This window comes from Cynocephalus volans, chromosome 6 (genome assembly GCF_027409185.1).
Source record: "Cynocephalus volans isolate mCynVol1 chromosome 6, mCynVol1.pri, whole genome shotgun sequence".
NCBI lineage: Eukaryota > Metazoa > Chordata > Mammalia > Dermoptera > Cynocephalidae > Cynocephalus > Cynocephalus volans.
Window position 1 is genome coordinate 7,959,471 of NC_084465.1, and position 9,331 is coordinate 7,968,801.

General features: G+C 39.9%; 1 pseudogene; it reads left to right on the forward strand.

The window, feature by feature from the left end:
- Positions 1–4,370: 4,370 nt before the first annotated feature.
- LOC134380819 (GTPase IMAP family member 7-like) lies at positions 4,371–5,269 on the forward strand (annotated as a pseudogene).
- The last annotated feature ends 4,062 nt before the right edge of the window (positions 5,270–9,331 follow it).

Here is a 9,331-nt window from a genome sequence, read left to right on the forward strand (position 1 = left end):
TTCCACCACCGAGGCTTTGCTCATGCTATTTCTGCCTCTCTTTCCTGTTAGAGTATAATTTTCAAAAAAAGCAAAATCATGACTCTTATGAAAATATAAAATAAATACACATCAAAATTTTACTCAACTCATTGATTAATGAGGGAAACAGTAAGATATTATCATTGGTTCAAAGACCAATAATACCCAAGAATATTGGGTAATTTGTAAGGGGATAAGATTTTGGGATTGGACACAAAACTGGTTAGGGCCTAAGACAGTCATAAAATGTAATTTTGGGGTACAAGTTCCGGCAGACAGAAAATTATTTGCACGTCTATAACACAAAAATCTGCAAGATACCTCCCTGCCCTTACATAATTGTAAAATATCTCAGATAGCGAAGCTTAACACCACACAGAAAGAATACCTAGTAATCTCTTCTGCCTATTTCTTAATTTTAGATCATTTTAATAGCATTCGCCACCTTGTGATCATACATAATCAGCAACAATTATTCTTGATCCCTAGAACACTGATTATTATGTATGGTCTGATTATTTACAAAGATGCAGTAAGAGTTTTGATTAATTTGATAGGCCTCCCTGAGTGTGCTCAGTGATTCGAGAGCCTAACAGCATTAAGTAACTCCCAATGCAAAAGAGTTAACTTCCGTTTGGAAATTTTCAAAATGAATTGTGAACTGGACTTTTAAAAGCTCTACTATTTGTTTTTCTATCACAATTGTAGGAAACCAAGACCAGGACACGTTTTTCAATAGATTTTATGTAAACAAAAAGGTTTCAACTTGGCAAAACTGAAGCACGCACCAAATTGTTGACAATATTTCTGTCTCTTTAAAGGCAAACAGTCTCTTCACTGGCTCCACCCAATCTCAGCTTCCTGATTCAGAGATCTTGGAGGTGCAAATACTTTTGCCTCACAGTGGAAGCAAAAGCACCAGCTCAAACAGCTTTCTCGGAGAAAACTCAAGAACTCATTCACTCTTCCAAAAGAAGTGAGCCTTTTTGGTGGGAATACCTCATAGTTGCTTTTGTAAACTTCCATCCGAAGGCACATGTTTAGTTTTCTCTGTTTTTGTGGTGTTGGTAGACATTAGTGATCACCTAGAATGCATTCATTGTTTTATTCAGGGGTGTTAAATGAGGATGTTCTAATTCTACCATTTTTATTCATTTATTAGATGCAATAATCCTATACAAAGAAACTTCCTTTCAGCAACTCTTTCATTTTCATGAGATACAGTTAAAAGATGACATATAGGAAAGATAAGACAAATCCTAGCACACTCCAAAAGGAGCAATTAACTTCTTTTAGGAAGATGATGTTGCTATGAACAACTGGATTTCAATATATTTGATATATTTCAATCCATTGGAATTGTTTTTCTTACTGATGCTCAAATCATCACATCTTTGTCCAGTTGGAGCCTCTTCAAGGTGGCTTCCAAGTCCTTTTGATAGGACCCTAATAATTTTTGAAAGCACCCCTGCTTTCTGGTATTAAAAGATTTTCTGTTTCTAAAGCCTTAATTTCTTTGGTGGGAAATGGTATTTGAAGATCACAATCTGGGCGTCATGAGCACTCATTGCTACTGGGCTGACCATTGTTTATGCCTTTTAGATGGACTTCAGAACTGTTCACACACACACAAAACTAACGATAGGATTCCCGAAAAAGACTGAGATTTTTGGCAGTTTTTCTTTTCTTTTCTTTTCTTTTTTTTTTTTTTTTCCTTTCGGTATGTCCCACTAGGCATGGACAGTGAAATCACTGCATTTTTCAAGCCCCTGGACCAATTCTTTGTGTGGTTCATCAACCACATAAAATACCATTAGGTTCATTTGTTCCATTTTGATTTTTGCAGTTGTTCTTAAATATAATTTTTGTTCTATAGTTATGTAAACTATTTAAACAGTTTCCAGGTCGAATCTACAAAAAGTATATTCAGAGAAATTTAGTTTCCAGTTTCGATCTCTGTTCCCTTTACCTTGTTCCTCCCATCCCATTTAAGTAACTTTTTTGTTTATTTCGTTTTCAGGTTATCCTGCCATTGCTTTTTCACATAACATGAAAAATTATTTATATATAACTCATATTCTCCTTTATTATATCATCATAGTAAACGATACATTATTTTCTCCACTCTGCTTTTTTCTCTTAATGATATATCCCAGAGATCTCTCCATACTGGTAAACAGAGATATTTCTCATTCCTTTCTACAGTTGGATAACACTTCACTGTGTGAATATATCTTAGTTTATTCAACTGTCCCTTAATGTTGGGCACTTGATGTGTTTTTGATCTTTTGCTATTACAAACATTGCTGATTAAATAGCCTCGTGCATATCTCCTTCTCTATTTTTATCAGTGTAGCTTTGGGATAAATCCTAAAATTGAGATTGATAATCAAAGATCAAATGCATGTATAATTTTGCAAGATATTTTTAACCTCTCTTAGGTGTTCGGCTGTTTTTCCATTCTCACTAGTCACGTAGGAGACAACTTGTTTCCCCCATACCTTTACCAATAATTTGTGCTGGCAAACTTATGGATTTTTGCTATACCTATAGCTGAGAAATAGTATCTCCATGTAATTTTATTTTGTTTTATTTTCTGTATGTATTTAATTTACTTTTCATAATGGGTTAATTTGAACATCTTTTTCATATATCCAAAGAGCATTTGCATTTCTTGTCTTCTTTGAACTGTCTCTTCATATCTCTTGATCAATTTTCTTTCACTTGATCTCAGCCAAAAGGCCAAGAAGCAATTCAAGTTTTTCTCAAGTTGTTGGCCTTTTGTTTCTCTACTTTTGGATATTTTTCATATAATGGGAAAATGAATTCTCTTTGATATAACTTAGAAAATATTTTCCCTAGTTTGATATTTATGTTTTAATTTGTCTGTAGTATTTTTTGCTTTTCATCATTTTTTGGATTGTTATATAATTACATTTATCAGCCTTTTCTTTATACTACTTTAAGTCTTAGAAACATTTTCCCCACTCCCAGGTTACAAAGAATTTATTCATGTTTCTTTTATTATTTATATGGGTTAATTTTTTACATTTAAATTTCTAATCTATTTGGAATTTGTATGGTTTGAGAAAATAGATGCAATTTTCTCTTTTTCTGTATGGTTATATGGTTATCCTCATGTTGCTTATAAAATTGTCCATTTTTTTTTACTATTTTTTTTCCAAAGATGACTGGTAAGGGGATCTCAACCCTTGACTTGGTGTTGTCAGCACCAGGCTCTCCCAAGTGAGCTAACCGGCCATCCCTATACAGGGATCCGAACCCATGGCCTTGGTGTTATCAGCACCACACTCTCCCAAGCTAGCCACAGGCCAGCCCTTTTTTTATTATTTACATGAGATGCTGGTTTATGGAATGTAAATGTAACATAATATAATTGAATTGAGTATAAATAAGTGTAATATGAGCAACGGTTTATTTCTGAGTTTTCTCTTTCTCTTTCATAGTTCTGTCTCTCTAGTCACCCACCAACATCATACTGCTTTAATTACAAAGACTGTAATGTTTTACTCTCTGGTTGTCTTCTCTTGTTCTTTTTCTAGACCGTGCAGGCTAATTTGCTTTTTTTTTTTCCCATCCAGATAAGCATTATAATCAACTTTTTTAGCTCCAGGAAAAAAAATGACAAAAATTTTAAAATTTATATGTATACACAATCATGTTAAAGGCATGTCTATTAATTTATGCTTTATGAAATGCTTTAAACATGAATTAGTGTTAAATTTGGTCAAATATCTTTTCTACATCTAGGTAATTTTCTTCTTAATCTACTAATGGGATGTGTTGTAACAATCAATTTTCTCATACTGATTCATCCGAGTATTTCTGAAATAAATCACAATCGTGCTGTATTATTTATTAGTGCCTGATAATTTATTTGGGATTTTTGTGTCAATATTCACCAATAAGACAGTTGCAGCTTTCTTTATTGGTGAAATCTTTCTTAGCTTTTGGGATCAATATTATAGACGCTTCATAGGAAGAATTTAAAGTTTTCCTTCTTTTTATTTGGTAAGGAACAGTTTAAGTAGCATTGAGATTATCAGCTCGTTAAATGTTTAATAGAATTTCCTTGCAAAACTATCTGGACCTGGTACTCTATTGTGGGGAAACTCCTTGATGACTTTCTCTATTATTCGTTCCATAGTATTTGGACTGTTCCGTCTTTCTGTCTCTACTGGGATCAGCATGGATAAGAGAATATCACAAATATACAGGGAGAAAAAGAAAGAAGAAAATAGTGTTGGGGATGGCTCTCACTCACCTGCATTGTCCTTTTTCTCTGTCCCTCCCTTCCATAAGGTGCTGTATGTGCCTCAGCTGCAGAGCCTGTGAACGTGATCATGGCTGACTCTTCCTCTGAGGACCACTCTCTGAGGATCGTTCTGGTAGGGAAAACTGGAAGTGGAAAAAGTGCAAGAGCAAACACCATCCTTGGGAAGGAAGCCTTTGATTCTAGAGTTGCTGCCCACGCTGTTACGAAGGCCTGTCAAACAGCATCCCGGGAATGGAAGGGGTGAGACCTGCTCATTGTTGACACCCCAGGGTTCTTTGACACCAGGGAGAGCCTGACAGCCACCTGCAGGGAAATCAGCCGGTGCATCCTCTTCTCCTGCCCAGGACCTCACGCCATTGTCGTGGTTCTCCAGCTGGGTCCCTACACGGACGAGGAGCAGAAGACCATTGCATTGATCAAGTCTCTCTTTGGGAAGCCAGCCATGCAGTACATGATCATCTTGTTCACTCGCAAAGAAGAGCTGGAGGACCAAAGCCTAGAGGATTTTATAGCCAATGCCAGTGTAAACCTGAAAACATCATCAGGGAGTGTGGGGACCGCTACTGTGCCTTCAACAACAGAGCAGGGGAGGCTGAGAAGGAAGATCAGGTGCAGGAGCTGGTGGAGCTGATAGACAAGATGGTGCGGAGCAACGGAGGGACATACTTTTCTGATGCCATTTACAGGGACGTAAAGGAAAGGCTGAAACAAGAGAAAGAGATCTTGAAGGAAATCTACACTGACCAGTTAAATGAGGAAATTAAACTAGTAGAAAAGGAATATGCTCATAAACCAGAGGAAGAAAAGGAGGCAAGAATAAAATTGATAAAGATGAAATATGATGAAAAAATAAGAAGTATAGGGGAAGAAGCTGAGAGCATTACATTTAAATGTATTTTATGCAGGATTAGGAACATGCTTTCAAAAATATGGGATTTCTTTTTCAAGTAATATAAATTTTATTCTTTCTTCTTAATCTACTGTGATTTTGTTAATGTAGTGGTGTATATTTTCCAAAGATGGCTACAGCATTATCCTCTCCTACCCCTGATTTTAAAGTGTAATTGACAAATAAATATTGTGTATATTTAAAGTGTAAGTTGTGATGTTTTCATATATGTATATATTGTGAAATGGTTAAATCAAGGGAATTAACATATCCATTACTCCACAGTTACTTTGGGGGGGTGGGGTACTGTGAGAACATGTAAGATCGACCCTTTTCCAGTACATGAACTTTTGTGTGGGGGAGAAGATCTAGTCTCTTAGAAAACTTCAAAAATACAATTCAGTATTATTAGCTATAGTCACCATGCCATACATTAGATATCTAGAAACTATTTATTTTACACAACTGCAACTTTGTACCCTTTGACCAATATCTCCCTATTTCCCCCACCTTCTAGCCCTTGGCCACTGCCTTCTAGTCTTTTAAGATTCCACATATAAGAGAGATTATGCAGTGTTTGTCTTTCTGTGCCTGGCTTTTTTCACTTAGCACAATGTCCTCCTAGTTCATCCATATTTTTGCAGAAGAGATAATTTCCGTCATTTTAAGGCTGAATAACATTCCATGATTATTAATGGAATATTAATAATCCATTGGATTATTTCCATATTTTGAATATTGTGAAAAATGCCGCAATGAATATGGGAGCACAGATATCTCTTTAAGATATTCATATCATTACCGTTGGGCTGTTATAGCAAAATACTATAAACTGTCTGGCTTATAAACAACAGAAATATATTTCTCACAGTTCTGGAGGTTGGGAAGTTCAAGGCACCCACAGAGTCAGTATCTGGTGAGGGCCCACTTCCTCCTAGACAGCCGTCTTCTCACTCAAACCCCACATGGTGAAGGAACAAGCGGTCTCTCTCAGGCCTCTTTTACAAGGGCACTAATCTCATTTATGAGGGCTCCGCTCCCATGACCTAATTGCCTCCCTGAGGCCCCACCACCTCCTAATACCATCACCTTGAGGATGAGCGTTTCAACATATGAATTTTGGTAGAACATAAACATTCAGACCATTTCGTTCTGCTCCTGGCACCCCAAAATTCGTGTCCTTCTCACTTTAAAAATACATTCCTTCCATCCCAGGAGCCCAAAAAGATTTAACTTGTTCCAGCATCAATTTTAAAATCTAAGTCCAAAGTCTCATCTAACTATCATCTAAATCAGACATGGGTGAGACTCAAGGTATAATTCATTCTGAGGCAAATTGCTCTACAGAGTGAACCAGTGAAGTAAAATATGTTATATGCATTCAAAATACAATGATGGGACAAGCATAAGACAGACATTCTCATCCTAAAGGGAAAAATTGGAAAGAAGAAAAAAATAGGAAAGAGTGAAAAGAAGTGTTCTTCTCTGGTTTTTGTATCAGGGTAATGCTGGTTTCATAAAATGAGTTTTGGAGTGTTCTCTCTTCTTCAATTTTTTGAGAGAGTTTAAGAGGGATTGGCATTAATTATTCTTTAAATGTTTGTTATAATTCACCAGTGAAGGCTTCAAGTCTTGGGCTTTTTTTTCCCTTTGTTAGGAGGGGGTTTTTGATTGTGAATTCAAATTCCTTACTCATTATTTATCTGTTCAGATTTTCAGTTTTTGATGATTCAGTCTTGGTAGGTTGTATATGACTAGGAATTTATTTTCTTCTGTTAAACAAAAATGATGGGAGGCCGTTGTTTTGGACTAAGTTCCCTGCACTAGTCCCCCAAAGACCAGAACAAAAGTCAAAATGGAGTCACCCCTGCTAAGTTCCACATCAGGTAGATTGTGGTCTGACCTTCTGAGAAATCAGGAAAAAGAGATACGAGCCAATTTCCCAAACAGGCCAATTTAAATCTTCAATAAATAGGATAATAAAGTTTCCTCTGCTTTAATTCTTACACAAAAGGGAGAACTTTGAAATGACCAACTTGCTTTTTGTTCTTTGTTTCTTCTTTCTTTAGCCTTTTCTGTCTATAAAAGCTTTGTTATTTGTAATAGACTTCCATGGAGCACATCTGACACTGTTGGATGGCGTATTCTGGGTCTATCCTCACATTTGGCTCCCAATAAACTTTACAAAAGTATTTCTGCCTTGACAGCCTTAACTTCAGTTGATACTTTAAGCTATCCAATTTATTGGCCTGTAATTGTTCACAGCAGTCTCTTACGATTCTTTCTATACCAGTGGTATCAGTTGTAATGACTTCTCTTTCATTTATAATATCATTTGAATCTTCTCTCTTTTTTTCTTGGGTTAGTTTAGTTAAAGTTGACTGCTGAGACCCCAGGCCCCAGGCCCATCCCATCGCCAGATCTCCCTCTACAGCTCCAGGCTCTTGGGCCACCCTTATAGACACATGCTCCAGGACCACCCCTGTGCCAAGCTGGCTCCATGGCCTCAGGCTCCAGACTAGCGCACCCCAACAATTCTCCAACACTAGGTAGGTGTCTGACAATTCAATCTAATTCTCACACTATCAACCTGGAGTTAGCATCAGATCCCACTCCCACAAGACTGTCCTCACTGCTGATACAAATAACAAGTCCAGGCCTCCTGTACTTCTGACAGAATAGCTATAAATTGGGCTCTTAAGGGAGGACCGCTGCTGCTGGCCGGTCGTGGGGGCTGACCGCCACTTTGCCCCCAGCAGGAGAGGCTGCCTCATTTATAGGCAACAGCTTTGAAGTGTGGAGCAGGGAAAGAACTGTTTCTTAGCTGTAAAAGCGAGTCTTGAAACAGGGAATATGGTGCCAGGGCTGCTGTGTATGCAGACAGGATCCCAGAGGCTGGGGCCATGCTGAAGGTGGCCAGCTGCCCTAGTCAGGATTCGAGGTTTCAGGCCGACATTAAAGAAGATTACTGGGAGTGCCTGAGCCGTGCCCCGACTGAACAGCCTGAGGCGGCAGCAGCCGAGAATGGGGAAGGCGACAAACCAGAGGCAGAGAGTAAGCGCCCGACCTGTCACAGCCCTGTGAGTGACCCCTGGCCGAGCCCTGTTTGGGGTGCTGACATCCACCCGGCTCCTGCCTGCATCAAAGGTTCACTCACCGCCCTGGGGCTGCTTCCATTTTCCCAGGTGCTGGCAGCTCCACCCGGCTCGACCGTCACTAAGCCTTCCCACTTGCTTGCCCTGGCACGGGGCTTTCTGGAGCCTGCAGACCGGCCTCCCCTCCCACTCCCTCCATGGTTTTCTGGCGGGGCTGGTGGCGTGGGGTGTCCTGGGCCAGTATCGGGAGTTCAAGGAAGTATGGTTGGGCCGAATGTCACTGCAACACACCCTGGACTCCGGCCCTGGTAAACTTCCTGTTACTGGGAGGCAGATACCATCTCTGTGGCCACCAGTTTGGAAAAAAGCCTAACGAATTTCTGGTTGGGAATAGTGTGGTAGGAGAGTTCTCAGGTACGCTTGAACCTGCCAGAGAGCTGGAGGCAAGTGGGTGCTAGATTCGGTCTATGCCGGGGGGATACAAAGGTGAACAAATCCCAAGAAAGTTCTACACAGTGCTACAAAGGCACCCATAGTGACCGGTCATCTGTGCCTACGAGAAACCTGGTGGACTTCCTGGGCGAGGCGGTGCCGAGCAGGGTCTTGAAGGCCCAGCTGATAGACGAGTGTTTCAGAAGACACACCCCAGCCCAGCCGTGTGCGCACAGAGTGGGGAGATGTGCGGCCAGGGAGGCGGAGACCCAACAGAAACCACACACCCTGTGGGGTCGCCAATGTATGATCCAACAGCCTGGGACACAGCATACGGAACAGGGAGAAGTCCTGCACAGGAAGTGAAAGCTCAACAGTGATCACACACCATGTGGTACGTGATCCACCAGCCCACCCAGCAGAGTCCAAGCTGACCAGAAAGGTGGCTCCCCAGAGAAGCCCAAGACCTGAGGCAACCACACACAAAAGGCACTAGAGGCCAACTGAGCAGTCACAGAAGTAGCCATACCAAATTGGCAACCACAGCAACATCCTAGTTAGTCATTAGTCTCAAACTGGTGGACTGTGAAACCCCCT